Genomic DNA, 18170 nt, shown 5'->3' with positions numbered 1-18170 from the left:
ATCTAATTACAGAAATGAGTAAATCACAGTTTAACATGTCATAATCTTACAAAAAAAAAAAGTTCAAGGCACAATTCAAGGAGAAGCTAATGCCTTAAGCTTGGGAAGAAATCTAACATAACCTAAGAATTGTTGAAATACTTGAGAAAAGGGGGTCTTTTTCTTTCTAATTCTTGAGCAAGAAGTGTCAGTAACTTTTAAAATGACAATATTTTTCAATTAACTAAACTGTTTTTTTGGCTTTCTGGCTGTTGGCCACACACCTGGGAGGCAGCAGTGCTGGCATTTCCTTCATCTCTGCAGCCTCAGCCCAAAGCCCAGCACCCGGGGCTGGCCCAGAGAAACTCAGTGAATACACTAACTTCCACCTTTCCTACCATGCAACGTGAAGACCTCGTTCCCTTTAGGACTGTTGAACATGCTCAATGATGGTGTATTTACTTTCTTCAACATTCAGAACAACACAATACTCACAACCTGGAACATCTGACCCCCCACCAGCAGGTTACAAAAGTGGCCTCCTCCCATTGAAGTCAGATATTTTCACATCTAATAAACTCTAATAAAAGTTCTCAAACACTGCGTTCAGTTCTCAGACTTGCTGGTTAGTTTACATAACAGCTCAATTGTGTTTTGCTTCTTAGGTTGGAAAAAGGATAAAAATCACAACACCATAAAAACTCTTGAAACCTAACAACCTTCCACCCATTTACCATTATCACCTTCATCTCAAAGGAAGTAAGATGGCAAAGCTTACAAGACCTGCTCACTCATGCAGAGCTGACCCTGAGCACATTGGTCAAACAGGCCACATTTCTCTTTGATTCTCTCACCAGCATTTTGCTTGTGGAGCAGGGCTCAGCTTCAGGCCTCAGCACCACCATCTTCCTCCCCGCCCTTCCCCCACTATCTATCTCTCTGCTGCCCTCCCCACCCCCCTGCCCAGACCCGCTGCGCCCCCTGCAAGATGAAAGGCCTTAGGTATTACCTTATCCAGAACACTTACATGTTTTCACAGGACTCTTAAAGGCTGGGGAGAAAATTATGGGTGGAATTTCAAGTCCCTGGAAAAATCTTTGATTATTAATCCCCAAACCTAGAGCAGTTTCAGAATTATCTGGGAGCTTGTTAAAAATATAGATTCTAGGATCTGTTCCCCAGGGCCAGAACCTCCACGGAGGAGCCTGGGAATCAGCTCTGGGGATTTACACAGTCAGGCCAGGACGGCCAACAGACTGACTCCAGGAACATCACATGATCTGCTGCCCAAGCTCTTTCCCTCAAACTGCCTGCCTTGGACAAGTCAGAATGGAATATTGAAAGGGTTCATTTACCAAAAAAGGTGGCAGCCACAATGATATGTGCAGAATGGAGAAAAAGAATCAATTATATTAACCGTGGTTATATTTTTGCTAAACAGGATGCTAGCTTCAACTCAGTCAGCTGAATCTACCAAATTGAGATATTCGATCAGCTAATTGTATCAAGTAAGAAGATGGCATATTTTTTATTTCTTCATTCCATTAGTCTATTATAAAAGGCAGGATTTACAGGTGTGCATAAAGGCCTTTCCTTTCCTCCCCCAGGAATGAGATTGAACCCTGGTCGTCTCCTAAACCCAATCTAGCATATTTTTAAATCCAGACCAATACTGAGCTCCATTTCCCCTTTCTTCAGTAGAGGTCTCATAATAATGCCACGTAGCAGCAGGACACTCTGCAGGGTACACTCCCACCCTAGTCCAGGGGAAGCCTCTCTCTTCACACTTCCTGCCCTTTAGAAATTCATCTTAGGAACCCTGACCTAGAGAAGGGGTGCCCTGAGTTCAAGTTCCTGCTTGAACCCCATGATTCTGGGCATCATACTTATCCTTTGGGGGTCCTCTCCTAGCGTCTATACAATGAGCATCAAGGTACCTTACTCATCTGCCTAAAGTGACACGTTAGCTCCCTCACTCTCTTGAAGTCTCTTTCGACAGTTTCATCTCAATTCAGCCAGGACTCTACCCTGTCCTCTCCGGTCCCCCAATTAAAACTATTTGATGCAAATGAGGACTCTTACAGTTTAAATTTGATTGATTAAGGAGGCATTTTTTTCATACCACTAGTAAGCTCCTATCTCAATAATAGATTATTCTAGTGCAATTAATCACATTATGATAAATGTTTATCAGAACCATGACAACTGCTATTTTTTGAGGACATAACATCAGTGGACTTCTAGGGAGCCAAAGGTGGTTAGGCATAGCTTGGATGACCCACTGGAGTGTGGGGTGTAGATAAGGATTTTCAAGCCCTAGTTGAGTAGTTGTACCACATACCCTCAAGGACTGTGTCAACCACAGTCTATGAAGTTATTGCTAATCCCAAATACTTTGCATTATTATAATACAAGCATTATTAAAAATCAGTCTACTTTTCTTTACTCAAAGATGCATCCTTGAAAATTACATTCTGGCAAATCAAGTCCTATTTCATGTTCCATTCCTGTGATTCTGCCATGCCAAGGGAATATGTCCTTAATCACTTTGAGAAGCACAGAACATTTATTGGTGTAAATAACCCCATCATTTGCCTATTTTTAAAACCTAGATTTTTTGGACCCATTTGAATCTTTTTTAGGCAGCACACCCTTGATTTGTGAATAGAGATTTTAGACTTCTACAAGAGTATAAAATTATGAATTGTGGAAGTTGAAGAAAGGAGCTTCCCTCCCCTCCACCAGGTACTATGACTCAGCCCATGGAATTTCCTTAATAATCATGAATAAGACAATAGATTCCCTTCTCATCTTCAATGCATCATTTCCAAGTTGGCATTGCCTTTAACCTATCACAAAAACTATAGGATCAAACAACATAATTGTTATTGCTAAAGCACCAGATCTGCAATCTCACACGGTTCTGCCTGGTTGCCGTCAGCTGGCAGAGACAGTCAATAAAAACCACAAGGTCAGCGAGTAGGTGCAGAATGTCTTCAGAATGAACAGTGCTCCCAAAGAACACAGCTATCCACAGCCAGATGTTATGCACAGCTTGGTGACCTCATGCTTCTGTTTGCCTCTTCTGGTCCCACTAGCCATACTTCTCACTATTCGGGGTGACCTATGTGAGCTGAATCAGTGGGCTTCCAGGTGTGTTCAGCCAGCAGGAATATCAGCAGATCAAACAGAAGGAGAAGAATGAGAGAAAATACTTATTTTATTGACTGCCACCCAGCTTGGTGGCTTAGGACTGGCTGCATGCCTCAGCTGATATGACCTTATTGGTTGCAGATGTTGGTCCCTTGAGTGATAGATTTTAGTGTTGCAAAGAGTTCAAAGTTATCTGAAGCCTGGTTTGATGAGTAATGTAGGTTATCGATGGAGATCATGCAATATGGATCAAAAACAAGGCTTGAAGATAAAATCATAAAACTGGGTTTTCTGGAAAGCTCAAACCTGGCCCACAGACAGCTCCAAAGGGGAGATTTAAAGGGGACCATAATGACATCACTATCCTAAGAGTGAATATAGGACTTCAAAGTGATTATTTTGAAAGGGAAAACCCTCACTTGACATGTGCTATAGCATCTGTTTGAGAGAGAGAAACAGAGACAGAGAGAAATCTCAATGCTCTAGAGCAATGATTTTTACACGTTTGGCCTCAGGACTCCTTTACACTTTTAAAATATGGAGGGCCTCGAAGAACTTTTATTTATGTTAGTTATAGCTATTGATATTTACCATATTAAAAATTAAAATGAAGAAATGTGTAAAATGTTTGTTGATTTACTTTAAAATAGCAATAATAAATCCACCACGTTACTATAAACAACATATTTCTGTGTAAAATTACTACATTTTCCAAAACAAAACAAAACAAAATTTAGCAAGAATAACAGTATTGTTTTCACCTTTGCAAATCCCTTTAATGTGCGGCTTATTAGAAGACAGTCAGATTCTCGTACCTGCTCCTCCGTTCGGTCTGTTGCATAACACATGTCGTGTAAACTGGAAAACTCCACCGTACACCTTGAGAGAATGACAGTGAGAAAGACAGGTAATGTCTTAACTGTTATAATGAAAACAGTTCTGAGCTTACAGACTCCCTGAAACATGTTGGGGATCCCCGGAATTCCTTAGACCACACTGCTTTAGAGTCACACCTGGAGTGTGACAATAAACATAACCGTGTGTGTAAGCATGTGTAAAGCGTGTGTGCATATGTCTAAAAACCGAGAGCCAAAACAAATAACAGAATGGGGGGTTGGAAGCTCCCTAAGATTGTTCCAAGGAAAGTATATTTTAAGTCTTCATGATTCTAACTTCACCTTCCACCCAGATGGGGTGCTATGCTAACTTGCCCCAGCAGCTCAGCTAAACCACCGTTATCTCCTGGACTCAGCTGCTCTCTGTGCCCTCCATGTCCTTGTCTGCCAATTAACTAGGCACTTCAGTCCACTGCAAGCAAAATGCGCCAGAGCAGCAGCCCAGATGATCAGCTGCTGTTGCTTAAGGAAACCATTTAGAATGGCTGGGGGTGAGGACATCCCAGATCTTTTTGGTTTTGCCTGATAGTTCAATATCAGTTTGTTCGTTGTTATTTCAAACACAGAGACTGTTCTCATCCCAAAGTGACCACTGATATTGCTCAGTTAACAGATCAGCCAGGGAAGGCCTGAGCTATCCTCTGCAAAACATCAGGAAAGAGCAGTTTGGTGGGGTAGGGGTGGTTCAGCCTCCAGGCCTCCAAACATTGCAAATGTGAAACATATTCTCTCAGATAGCCAAGAAGGCATTTCTCAGACCTTTTGCTGACATGCTGGAAAAAGTATTGAAAATGTATACATCTTGGACCAAACATTTGTGGAAAAGACTATAGTTTACGTGAAAAACTATCATTCAGCACTTATAAATTGAGCTCTTCCTCTGTTTCAGGCAGTTTTAGGTATTTGCTAGCTTAGTAGAAAGAGCACACAATTGGGTAACTCTAGATAACCAAGATCTGCTCCCCGGGCTGCATCTAGTTTGTCCAGCTGTGTGTCCCTGGACAAATAACCTAACCACTCCAATCCCAAGTTTCTGCAGAGGGAAAAATGGGGACATTAAAACAAATGAACTCTAATGACCTTTCCATTTTAAAATTCTAAAGCCTGGGGTAGCCTATAAGTACGTAAGCAGAGGAAAAGACATTTGTAGATATGTGAGGAAGGAAGAAAGTAGGACCAATTTCTCTAATAACAGCCCTCTTTCAAAGAGAGTGGGTGCCCACCAGTAGAATCAAGGTGTTGAGACACGCTGCAGACACTATCTAGAAATGCTTCCAGAGCCTCCGGAGCAGGGCTGTGCACATCCTCACCTGCACCAACTATAGTTGCTTCCCAGGGACTGTGCCCTCTGCTGTTCAGGACCTCATCATTCCCAGGCCCCAGACAGAACACACAAAGCACACCCATCCCCCGCCATCCCCCTGTGAGGATGAGCATATGGCCTGGGCTCAAGAAGTGCTCTTCTGCACAGAGAAATAGGACGTGTTACAAAGACAAAAATACCTGGCTGTAACCAGGATTCTCAATGGAATTATCCTTATCCTTGAAACATGTGAGCATAGCTAATGTTAAGCCTTCAGCTAAACGTGAAAATGGTAGCAGGCGAGACTGTATTCCCCTGAATGACATGTCCCCCTCCTTCTCAGCTCTGCCACATGCTCACATGAAATATCAAATTGCTTGCAGCTCATATTGAATAATGAATATGCTGGCCTCAGCCTATCACCAAGCCTTCAGCAGTCCGCCTGGGGAACTGGGAGAGATGTTAGAGGTTTGCAGGCCAAGCACAAAATTGAAGACAAGCCTGAATTAATAATTTGCTTATTTCTATACATGTGCTTCAAAATAAAGTGAAAATTGAATAAGGTAATAACAGAGTGCAGAAAAAAAAAAAAGCCTTCCTCTTGCAAACTGCTGACACTTCAATTTCATTCTCTCACCACCCTGAATGTGATTTGCAAATGTGCTCTCCCTATGTCCTCATGTGGAAATGTCTTCAGAAGAGCCAAAAATGAATGGAAAACAATTCCATGGAGCTGCGGGAAAAAAGGAAATTAAACCTCTCATTTTAAGTTGATTTTTTTAGAGCCTTGTTTCTTAAAATTGTGCTCCGTGGACCTCTGCATCTGAATCACCTGAGCATTCCTTGGAAATCCCAAGGAAGTTTCACATATTGTCTATTTCTGGTTACTTCTGCTTTTTCCTACATTGACACAAAATCCCCATCATGTTCTTGCCAATCACAACTACATACAGCCCTCTGGAGCCACGGTTTCTGAACTATCATTGTCAAGCACCTTTGCCCTTGTGTGTTTGTGGCTACAAATGTAGATCCCCTCGTGTTTTTAATCATTGTCTCCCATATGTCAGATTCAGACACTTGCAGAAGAATGACAACAATGTATGTTTGAATCCAGCACCAGCATCTTACCTCATCTCATTCATCAGGGCCATGTTCTGTAGTCTGGAGACTTTAGTGGGGGCAATATTTAAAAAGAAGTAGGGAGATGGTTACACACACACACACACACAGAAACTTAGACTCAAAATATTTTTAATTTATTTTTATTGTATATATTTAAGATGTACAACATGATGTTTTGATAGACTCAAAATATTGAAGGAACTGCATCCCATACAAACCTCCAAGGAGAAGCAAACGTCCCCTGTTTCCTAGTTCCCTTGCAAGAAAGCTCTCTGTGAACAGCCCTCTCTCCCATGTGTGGTGGACAGTGCCATGCAAAGATCACCCAGGGTTAAAAGCAGAAAATTATCCCCTTTACTCATGTCTTTCCTTGGCAAAAGTGCTTCCCCTGCTCCCCTTACCTCCCAGCCCCTTCTCCTGCTCACTCCTGTCAAGTCTATGCAAACCTTTCTGATTCCTTAAGATTGGGCTTGGTCTCCTCTGTGCATGCTCCCATAGCAATTACCACTCTGGATTAAAACTTCCTAAAAATTTGTCTATAATTTCACTAAAATATGAGCTCCTGTAGCATAGAAACTCCAACTTGTTGGGTTTTGCAACCCCAATACTCTCTGCTCATCACCCGGCACATAATAGGAACAAGCTACTGGTTGCATGAATGAGTACACTTAGGCCAGTCTGGATCATGGTCTAGAGGAGGGAGGCAGAAGCGAGCAGAGGAAATGAAGACTATGGATCTAGGCACTAGCAATGGAATATTACGTCTCCCACATCTGGGTTACTGGTTTGCATCCAAACTTGATAGGCAGATCACGAAAACTGAAATCAATAAATGCCTGTTTGGTCATGGGCATTACAGGCCAACATCCAAAGCCAGAAGAAATGAAAAATCACTGTTGTCCATTTTAATTATCTCTAGACATGAAGGACCGGTTGGACCATAGAGGCTAATAATCATCTTCCCTGTAAAGGTAGCCCAAGCACCTCTTGGCAATTACAATCCATGTAAACCTAAATAAAAAGATGTCTCTGAGTATGCCGATCTTGCATTGCCTTTTATCTTCCATAAGAGGGCCAGGTAAGGGCAAAGATGAGGAAGACGACCTAGCAAAGTCAATCATTCTTCCTCCTTCCTCCTATGCAGGGCAGGCCCTTCTATTTATAAATTAGAAATTGATAGAAATGAGACTGTGTAACATAATCTTGGAAAGGTTTCAAGAAATAGAAGGAAAAAACAACACACAATGTCACACAGATCACAATATATTACAAGTTACTTGTCATAGCCAATATCAAGTTCCCAGGAGGAGAAGCGAAGAGAGAGAAACAAAAACATACCCACTTGGAGGTCTCAACGGCATCTCAAACTCCCCACGTACTAAGCTGAATTCTTACTCCTTCCTTTCAAAATCTGCTTTTCTTCCAATGTTCATTATCTTAATCAACGGCACTAGTATTCAATCTGTTACCCAAACTAGAAATTGAGACTCCCTCTGCCCCATTATTAACTTATCCTTCTCTATCATCCTTCCATCTAATTGACCACCAGGAACTGCTGATTCTACTTTCTCAATAGCTCTCTTCATTTCCATTGCCAGTACCTTGTTCCAGCATTATCTATTGCCCACATTCTATATTACTTAGGTTAATCATTTGTTACTTTAACAAACAAGCTCAAAATCTAGGCAATTTAACACAATAAAAATTTATTCCTCCACCCAGCAGAGTTCAATAGAAGTTGGTGGTAGGACTCTTATTGCAAACAGTTGTTCAGGGACCCAGGCTCTTTCTATCCTGTGGCTTTGTTATCTTCTAGGGCTTTTGGGTCCTCTACCGGGTCCACTGCTTCTGTCCAGCAGATGAGGGGAGAGAGGATGGAGTGATGCTGAGCATGGGAGTGGCAGACATCACACCCACTCTCATTCCATTGGCCAGGACTCCATCATGCGGCCTCACCAAATTGTGGAAAGGCTGAAGAAGTGATCCAACTCTAGGCCAGAAAAAAAGAAGCATGGTTATTAGTTATTATTCTCTGCCCACAGACCTCACATTTGTTCTTATCCTCACAACCCCACTTCAAGCCATTCTTCACATTGCAAACAGAATGGGAAAAAATTCTGATCACATCACTCTCTGGTTTAGAACACTTCAACGACTGCCATAGCTCTTAGGATAAACACCAAAATCCTTTTCAGGGTGTGTCAGTCAGGGTTTGATCAGACTAGAAGAACCACCACGCTAAAGAATAAAGGGCTTATTAAATAGGGTAGACGGCACACAGTTGTGAGAGCTGATGGAGCAGTCTATGTTGGCCATTGCCTCTGTAACTAGTTCTGAGCCTAAAGTTATCAGAGATCAATCAGAGTGGTGCTCCATCAGCAAGCTGCATGTGGACAAGAGCAAGAACAAATTGGAAGTCACAAAGATGAACGGGATCCACAAGGACAACTGGAAACTAAGGACAAACTAAAACGTGTGTCTGTCTCTCACGAACTTTAACCTCAATCTTAGCCATGGAGCTGCCCATGCACTTGGCCGAGAACTTGAAGAAGCTAAAGGAGAAGATCTGGCAGGAGGCAAAAGCGCAGCAGCTGCAGGCGCTGGCCCTGCCAATGAGGTGAACGAGGAGCTCTCAGACAGCGTCATGAGCTGCCATAGCACCAGTGCCCAGAGCAGGAAAAGGATGGCTGTTGCTGCACTTATGCCTTCCAAATCGCCCATAAAATGTCTCTTGTGGTCTACATTAACCCAGAACTATACAAGAAAGAGAATTCTGGGAAATATGGCACAGCTCAGCTAAGCAGACAAAGTCCAAAGCCACCACACATGGCCCAGAAGACCTCTGCCTGCTTCTGCAACCTCATCTGAGTGAACTTCCCCCCTTTTCCATTCTTTAAAGGTGACTCCCCCAGAAAGAATTCCTTGAGCAAAATCTTCTCTAAAATACTCAGTGTACTTTTAATTGCTTGATCAAAGTCTAGCCTTACTATTAGACGAGAAGCTCTAAGAGGGCAGGCACCACGTGTGCAGCGTGCACTGCTATACTGTGTCCCAGCCTGGAGCATGGTGCCTGGTACACAGAACCTCTTCTTAGACAGGATGCTAATTAAGCTGCACAGGATTGATACTTACCCAGCTTATTTTTAAAGAATACGTAAAGTTGGAAAAACAGCTTCCTAAAGGAACATTCATTCCTAAGTCTGACATTCATTTCATTGTCCCTCACCTAAATCTTTAATGCCTTTAAAACTACTCAATGAAGTTCTTATTTAAGAAATATAGGCCACTAAATTATTATATATTAGCAGCCAGGAAGATAAGGAATTATTTCTTTTGGAGATTTATTAGAAATAGTGCACAGCTAACATTTCTACATTATATTAGAACCACCTGCCCAAAAGCAGGGAGATGGCTTCTATGACCCTTTAGGGAAATTCCAGTTCAATGAGCCTATCAAAGTTATTTTACTAGCATAGCCACGTAAGATTAATCATCTTTGTGAATTCTTAATTGCTGTGGTCAGACAACCCCCGGAGAGTAATCATACACCGTGGCAGAATTCATGCTCCTTTTTCTTTCTTTCGTGGTGAAGGAGAAAGCAGGAGGAGGCAGTAGTTCACTGCCATTCCTGCTTCAATTCGTTCAAGAAATAATTACGATGTTTCCTGCAGGGTAGTGCTAGGGACACAAACATGACTAAAAAGACTCAGATTGTAGTGGGGAGAAAGGCAAGTAAATAGACTTGGTATTTTTTAAGAGGCAGTTGCTATTTAAAAAAACAACCAAGTAATTGACCAAAATATCATAGGAAGTGCTCAGTAAATATTAGCTAAGTGTCAGGCACTAATGTAAGCACTTTATGTGAATGAACACATTTATTCCTCATAGCAACTCAGTAAGGTAGCTACGTTTATTATTCCCCGTTGTCACAGATGAGAAAGCTGAGCCACAGAGAGGTTAAGCAACTTGTCCAAGGCCACACAGCAGGTCTTCAGCACTCGCTGCTTAACAACAGTGCTACCCTGCCTCAGCCTATCTCCCTGTTCCCTTCCATGATCCCTCCGTGACTATTAGGCCAAATGATTACAAATTAAGTTATTAAAGGTTCAATGATTAATTTTTAAAATATAATGAATTATTAGCATTTTAATAAAACTGGTATTTAAAATCTATAGAGGGATCAAATTTGTAAACTACATCATTTGTCAATATAAATGCCTATATATTCTCTAAAGATTAACATACATTATTACCCAGAAGGAACTTCCACCTCTGACCATGTGCCATCCTGTTTGCATCTTTGCTTCTCCCTTTACCGAGGGCTGGACGATGGCATAACTCTCCATTACCCATTCCTCAAGTCACCACATTTCTCAAGGGAAAAGTGACAGAAGGGTATCCAACAACTTACACAAAAACACTAAACTAGTTTCTACACTTCCCCGCCAATCCTGGGTTTTCTTCAGCAGTATACACTGAGAAACATGGTTTCCTCAGCTCAGTCAGCTTCAGGTGGAAGGGGAACTGAGTAATGGTTTAAGAAAAGCTGCTCCATTGCCCCTAATAATAATAGATCAGAATAAAAGATAAGAAGTAGGTGGCGTGGTGGCGTGCACCTGTAGTTCCAGCTGCTCAGGAGGCTGAGGTGGCAGGAGGATCACTTGAGCCTAGGAGTTGGAGGCTACAGTGAGATATGATGACGCCACTGCGCTCTAGCCTGGGCAACAGAGCAAGACCCTCTCTCAAATAAATAAATAAATAAATAAAAGATAAGAGGGGGAAACGGTCTTTTTCCTTTTCTTTAGCTATGATCAGAGAATATACACGAACCTAAGCTGTGTTTAAACATTGACAGCAAAACTCTGGAATTAATAATTTCCAAAATAGCCTGGGGAAAGACTGATGAGAAATTGAGATGGAGCCATGAGAAATGAACAGTCTTTCTAAACTTTTTTACAAACGGATGGGTAATAGTCCTGAAAGGGAGTCCAGCTGATGACAAGAAAGCATCAGAAACGCTTAAACGACCTATATTGGGGACTGGATTTAAAATCTGAGGCGGAGGACACAGGAATTTATCCTGGGGCCACAGTCCGTCCTCTCTCCATGGTGGCATGCCCACAGAGAGCACAGGAGTGGAGTGCATGGATTAAGAGAGTTTATGATCCTTTGTCTCATAACATTTGATCAGAGGAGAAGTTTTTATGATACTTTACAGTACATAGTAGTTAAGTTGAACAAATATTATGACCACAATAAAACACATTCTTATCACTGGAACATAAATCAGTAATTGCTACATTGTGAGGGAGGTTCCCCCACAAGTCAAGGGATACCGCTAGCATCAACTGGGGGAGAAGTTTAAAGAAAAAGCCACAGCATCAAATATCTTTTAAAATCAAAGCACCACAAAATTAAAACCTGTTCCCACCAGGGCTTCAAGGCTGTTTTTCAAACCTTTTACAAAAAGCTTTTCTCTTTCTAGTCGATTGCTAAAGCCACCTAAATAAAACCTATTAATAAGGACTCCAGCAGAGGGACTGACTTGCCCTAAAACCCGGAATGCTTTGGAGCTCAGCAGAGATTCACTTCTGCCACACACAGCTTGGCAGCAGCAACCGACTCAATCCCAGCACACATGTTCCCAATTACAAACTGAAGATTTCTATCAGAGCTAAAGTTAATTATTTTATACTGCTAGCGTAGGAGAAACTCTTTGAGGAGGAAAATACCTATGGCTCACATGGCTGGACTTCTTAGGGAGAAAGAGGGACCACCCTCATCAAGGTGGTGGGAAAGTGTTAAGACCCTGGTAAAATAAAATCTGTTTTGCTCCTTTGGCTTGAATTCCTTGAGTTATTGCAACTTGTTTAAATAGTGAAATCAAAAGTGCATCTCACAACAATCTAATGGGTACTTCTTACTTATGAACTCTTGGGAACATAGCAGGTGCTGGACATTTGAGACAACACTGAACGTCCACATTCTGCTCTTTCCAGAACTTAAAGTGATAAATAAGGTAGCTCTGAAGGCAGTTTGAAGAGCTTCTAAGGAAAATGGGATCAGGGAGTACTGCTCTTTCTTGTTGATTTGGAGCCATATAAACTTAGGAGTTTACAAGGTTATTATCTCCCTTTTTTAAAAATCTCATTTTTAGGGATTTTATGATCCAAGACTAGAGCAATTTTAGAGAAGAATTTTTAAAATTCAAAACAACAAATTCCCCCAGAACATGAAAAGTAGTAATTTTGTCTATAAATTTCTTTTTTTTTTAAGTTAGCATATATTGAACACTTATCACACGTACCAGCCATTGTGCTAAGAGATTGCTCAATCCTCACGGTAAGTGTTCTTGTCCGCCATTTTACAAGTGAAGAAATTGAGGTTCAGACAGTTTAATTAAGTTGTTTGATGTCACACAGCTAATAAGTGATGGTGGTAGAAGTTGAATTCAATGCTGTCTGGGAGTTTATGGCTATGACACGGTGCCACCCCTTTAGAAATAACAAAAGGAAACACATTGGCATGGTGCTTCTGCTTTCCCTCTACTGTCTAAAAGTCGAGACAAAACCACTCCATTAAATACATAAATGGTCATAACCATCATTCCTCTACTCTTTCACAAATCACTTCAATTATGTAAGGCATGGATTTCTCGGGAAAAGGGACTTCATTGCTTTCACTCTTAGCAATGGGAGCTCCTTCTGTTCTGGCATTACCACTCTACGCAAATCTTAACTAATGCTTACAAAGGTGAGTTTCTAAACTCTTTAAAAATTGCAGACACATTTACTTGCACAAAAGACCCATAATAGACAATCTAGAAAGAATCTGTTCATTTGTGATTTTTTTAATTAGAACTGTTTTTCTTATTTATATAAAGAAAAGGATGAAAATACCTATGCAAATGAGATGGTTTGCCTTTCATTTTACCTTTTAAAAACCTGACACACAGATCACATCTGCATGGTCCAGCCAGCCCGTGTGCTTTCTCATGCTCCAGTAAGGGCACCAACTCCAACTTTCTCACTGAAGTTTTTATAAGTCTATCTTTTTTCACAAAAGGAAACAAGACATTGTTCTAATACACATAAGCAGAACTGTGAATCAACTTTCATGTTTGGAATTTTCTGTTTATATAAGTCATAATAATTTGGCCACATCCAGGTAAGGGGATAGGCACAAGGAACCAAAGTGGAAAAGTTCTCCTGAAGTTGCTAACAGCTCACCCCTACACAATTGTAAAACTAAATAAATAAATAATAGCACTTATTCTGTAATATTACCGTTTTCTCATGCTACTCAATTGCAATTGTTTCCCACCAAACACAGAGTTAACCATATATAACACATTTTCATTCCCCAATGAATACAGGAAAAAAGCATTCTTAGTGCAACCTGCAAGAGGAACTCAAATCAACCTTGAAAACAGTGCCTGTCTCTGGTTTTATACTAACTGCCATGTAAATTAACACAAAGCACAACCCCACCAGCATGGAAAATGAACATTTCTTCACAGACCATCAGCAAAGTCACCCCCAGAAACCTAAATAACATCATGCATGTTTCTTTAGACAATAAAATGCCAAAGTTTTTCTTTTGCTGTCAGCAAATGATGAATACATGTGGTACCGATTATTTAATACCACTAGACCACCAGGGAAGAAGATTTAGGTGAACTGCGGCAGAACTGTGCCATTTATTTTTATTACCATGCATTAAAAATTACGTTTACAGATAATTGTTTTTCTCCTTCCAATAAAGCAAGATTAAAAAAAAATCCAGAAGAATATTTAATAATACTAGACCACCAGGGAGGAATTTTAAAAGTTGATTTTTTTAATTGAAAAAATTAGATTTTCTTTTTTAAAATTTCCAATTATTTTTAAGTGCAATTTGTGAAGAAATTATTTTAAACCAGTCAAGTATGATGAGTTTTCTGCTGGGGAAGTATCTCACAGATTAAGTTACTCCTTTACAAGGATAATTGCCTAATCCAATCACCCCTCAGAAGCACCAGCTTTAAAATACCTGTGTAACTGTCTGCATGTTTTGCAATTGTTCCATCACACATTCTCATAGGTTTCTCTGAGATGCTAGGTTTCTAAAATCCCCAGATAAAATGAACTCTTGATTTTTTTTTCCAGCAACTTTGTACTAGAGTAAGAAAATTTTCTATTTACCAGTTCCTTTTAAAAAGAGAATGAGAAGCAAAAGCAGCAGCAAACTGAGAGAAGAGGATGAAAAAGAGAGGAAAAAAGAGAAAGAAATCAAGAGAAATTAAATTGGGTTTCACATAGGAGTTGGAATGATGATCTCTCTAAACTTCAGCTTGCATATTTACAATTAGGAGAGGCAGTCATTGTACAGGTTGAGCATTCCTAATCTGAAAAGCCAAAATCCAAAACTTTTTGAGAGCTGACGTCATGCCACAGTGGAAAATTCCACACCTGATCTCATGTTACAGGTGGCAATCAAAACCCAGTCAAAATTTTGTTTCATGTTCAAAATTATTAAAAATATTGTATAAAATTACCTTCAGGCTATTTATAAGAGAAATATAAATGAATTTTGTGTTTAGACATGGGTTTCATGAACATAAGATAACTCATTATGTGTATGCAAATATTCCAAAATGTGAAAAAATCCAAAATCCAAAACACTCCTGGGTCCAAGCATTTCAGAGAAGGGATACTCAACCTGTACCCATTTTCCTTCCCAACTCTTTTCCCCTCCTTTCTTCTCCTTTTCTCATGTCTGTCTGTCTGTCTCTCTCTCTCTCTCTCTCTTTCTCTCTCTTTGTGCGCAGAATGCACAGTCCTAGAGTTAAAGATTCTTCAAAGCCAATTTCCCGTCAATATCAGAATGCTCTCCTCAGCATCCCTCACAGATGCTGCCAGTGGTCTCAAAGCATTGGCAGATTTAAGCATTATAAAAGGTATCCATGTAACAAAAAATTTGTACCCTCTCAATATGTTGAAATTTAAAAAAGAAATTAGATAATGATTTTTAAAAAGCACTATCAACATGCCTTTATGTAAACCAGGAAATTGTTTCAGTGCCAAAGTTGTGCTTGCCTTGAGAGACTAAGAATATTCCTGCGATGTGGGACAACTGGAGATCACACAATGGATCTCTGCGTGAAGCATCTGGCTTGGATACAGGTGTCCTGTGATTTGGGGGCTAGCTTCACTACAATGGAAAGTTTATTTGCTGTGCTCCATTCCTTCTAAAGTTAAAAAAAGAAAAAAAAAAAAGCACAAGCTGGCTGTAGATGGACTGGTCAGGGCTGATAGGGCTAATTGGAATTGAACTTGCTCTGGCAGTGACAGCAGCATGTGACCACAGCCAGGCTCTGGGAAGACCTCTGAGCACAGCCTCTCACTCAGCCCTGGCAGCACTGACCATCTTCTGACTTCATAGTACATCATCCTCTCTGCTGCCATAAAGCCAAAAATAACCTGCCTCTATCATTTCTCCCCTGTGAGGAAACTGCTGGCCCTTCCACCCCACCCAAGCTATCCTTCTGGGACATGTGCCTTCAGACCTCACTTCTCTGGCTCCCACAAGCAGAGGTCTAGGAGCTCTGTGGGCCTCAAAGCAAAGGTTCAAAGAGGGAGCAGAGGGATCAAAAGCAAACCTGGTCTTGTCATTCCCAGCTTAAAACACTTCCGTAACTTCCTATTGCCAACAGGGGCAGCTGCAGACCCATAGGCTTTTGAGGCCAGCCTGCTTGGTTCCTTTGCCCTCTCCTGCTTTAGTGCCTCACATAATATTAATAAATCCCTCGAGTACTTGGACTTCCAGGGAATTAATGACATTCCTCACCAAGCCTCTACTAAGAATTTTTCCCCATCTTCATCAGCAAGATTAACATAAAAATCTCAATGAAGGTAGAGCCTTAAGAAGGAAGTGGGATAACTGTTGGAGGGAGCATTTTATGTCTGGAACAAATGCCCCCAGATTTTTATATTTGTGGGATTTCATTACCAAAAAAAAAAAAAGAAGAAGAAGAAAAGACAAAATCAAATCAAAACAGGATCAGGGGTTCAGATTGTCAATATTATGTATGCCCAGAGGACAGGGATGTTCCTGTGACTGCTCAGGGATTATGTTTGCCCTCCTGGCCACCTTACTATGACTACTTCCCTATGGTCCTAGGGAAATAACGGAGGTTAGTAGAGAATAGATATCCTAGATACCGAAGGAGCATGCTAGTGGTCAAAGACTGCCCATTCTTGCTTATTTCCCAGAGGCACCTAAAGCTGCTGAGATGGCCTCTCCTAGCAGGTTGGATGATACCCAAAGAAGGTATCCACCAGTCAACAAAGATATTCTGGATTTGATGGTGCACTGCTTGTTGTCAGGTTCTCAGATCATTGCATGAATGCGTGAGCCAAACATACTTCCCTATTGTCTTAGTCCATTTGGGCTGCTATAACAAAATACCATAAACTGGGTTGCTTATAAACAACAGAAATTTATTTCTCACAGTTCTAGAGGCTGGGAAGTTCAAGATCAAGGTGCCAGCAAATTCAGTGTCTGGTGTGTGCTCATTTTCTGGTTCATAGATGGGACCGTCTCACTGTGTCCTTATGTGATGGTAGGGCCAAGGCAGCTCTCTGGGGCCTCTTTTCTAAAGGCAGTTAGCCCATTCATGAAGCCTGTGCCCTCATGATCTAACCACCTTCCTAAGGCCCTATCTCCTAATACCGTTACCTTGAGGGTTAGGATTTAACATGTGAATTTTGAGGAAACACAAACATTTAGACCATAGTGCCTATGACCAGCTTGGCATATTTTTCCATCTCGCTTACAACAGCTTAATTTACTAGAACATGTACCACTAAACTGAAAATCAACTACAATTGAAATAATAATAAAGCTACTACAATAATAACAGAAACCAATATGCTGCACATGGGAATGCTGCTTCCCAGTTTAAAAGACCCTCACAGACATCAGCTTACTCGATCCTCCCAACAAACTTCCTGTGAAGCAAGCGATCTTATTCACATATCATAGATGAGAAAACTGAGGCTCTGGAAGCATAAGTGACTGGACAAAGGCTACATAACTCTCAAATGCAGTTACTGTCCTAGGTATATGTCTTCACATCAGGCCTGTGCTCCTTTTACTGTACTTCACCAATTTTCACCAGGACTGAACTCAACAGCAAAGTAATCAAACAGAAGCTTAATTCTATGATCAGGACTCAAACTCAGTTCAACAAATGTTTGTTCAGCCTCAACCCTGTACCTCCACCTGGCATTACTCCAGCATCTCTCAAAGATCACAAGGCCCTCATGGCTTTCAATTGTCAAGTCTCTGATTTCATGAAAACAAAATACACTGTGCTAAAACAGTTTTTAAAATTGTGACTTTTTAAATGTTTATAGTTAGTAAATTAATGTTCTGAACACACATACACACAATTACAATGATTGGATACAGATAACTCACTTGGAAATAATCTCCCAGTCTAAATAAGAGCTCTTAGTCAAGGTGAGACCTTCCTGGCCCTTGGGACAGACCCTACCTGTGCCAGGAATGCCTAATTCATGGGAGAATCCAAACATTTTTAATTCTAAAATGGTTTTTATACAAAAAGATAGAATTTTAAAAAACTTTAAGTAAATTCCCAAATTGCCTAATATTTGCAATTAATAAAGGCAATTGGCACTGGGAAAGAGCACTGGACTAGGAGTCCAGAGATG

The 18170-nt window shown here is 40.8% G+C and overlaps 1 long non-coding RNA gene across 4 annotated transcripts in view; it reads right to left on the bottom strand.

Annotated features, from left to right (window-relative positions):
• Positions 1-8034: 8034 nt before the first annotated feature.
• The window catches only part of LOC123643322, a 103543-nt gene continuing 93407 nt past the window's right edge, over positions 8035-18170 (bottom strand). For 3 of the 4 annotated variants that reach the window (XR_006736761.1, XR_006736762.1, XR_006736759.1), the window contains one exon: positions 8035-8443. This is a non-coding gene — a long non-coding RNA (uncharacterized LOC123643322). Of the gene's footprint in view, positions 8444-12760; positions 12948-18170 lie in introns of all 4 variants that reach the window. The other variant, XR_006736760.1, reaches the window with a different exon arrangement.

This window comes from Lemur catta, chromosome 8 (genome assembly GCF_020740605.2).
Source record: "Lemur catta isolate mLemCat1 chromosome 8, mLemCat1.pri, whole genome shotgun sequence".
NCBI classification, from domain to species: domain Eukaryota; kingdom Metazoa; phylum Chordata; class Mammalia; order Primates; family Lemuridae; genus Lemur; species Lemur catta.
This window is presented reverse-complemented; position numbering and strand designations above follow the sequence as displayed.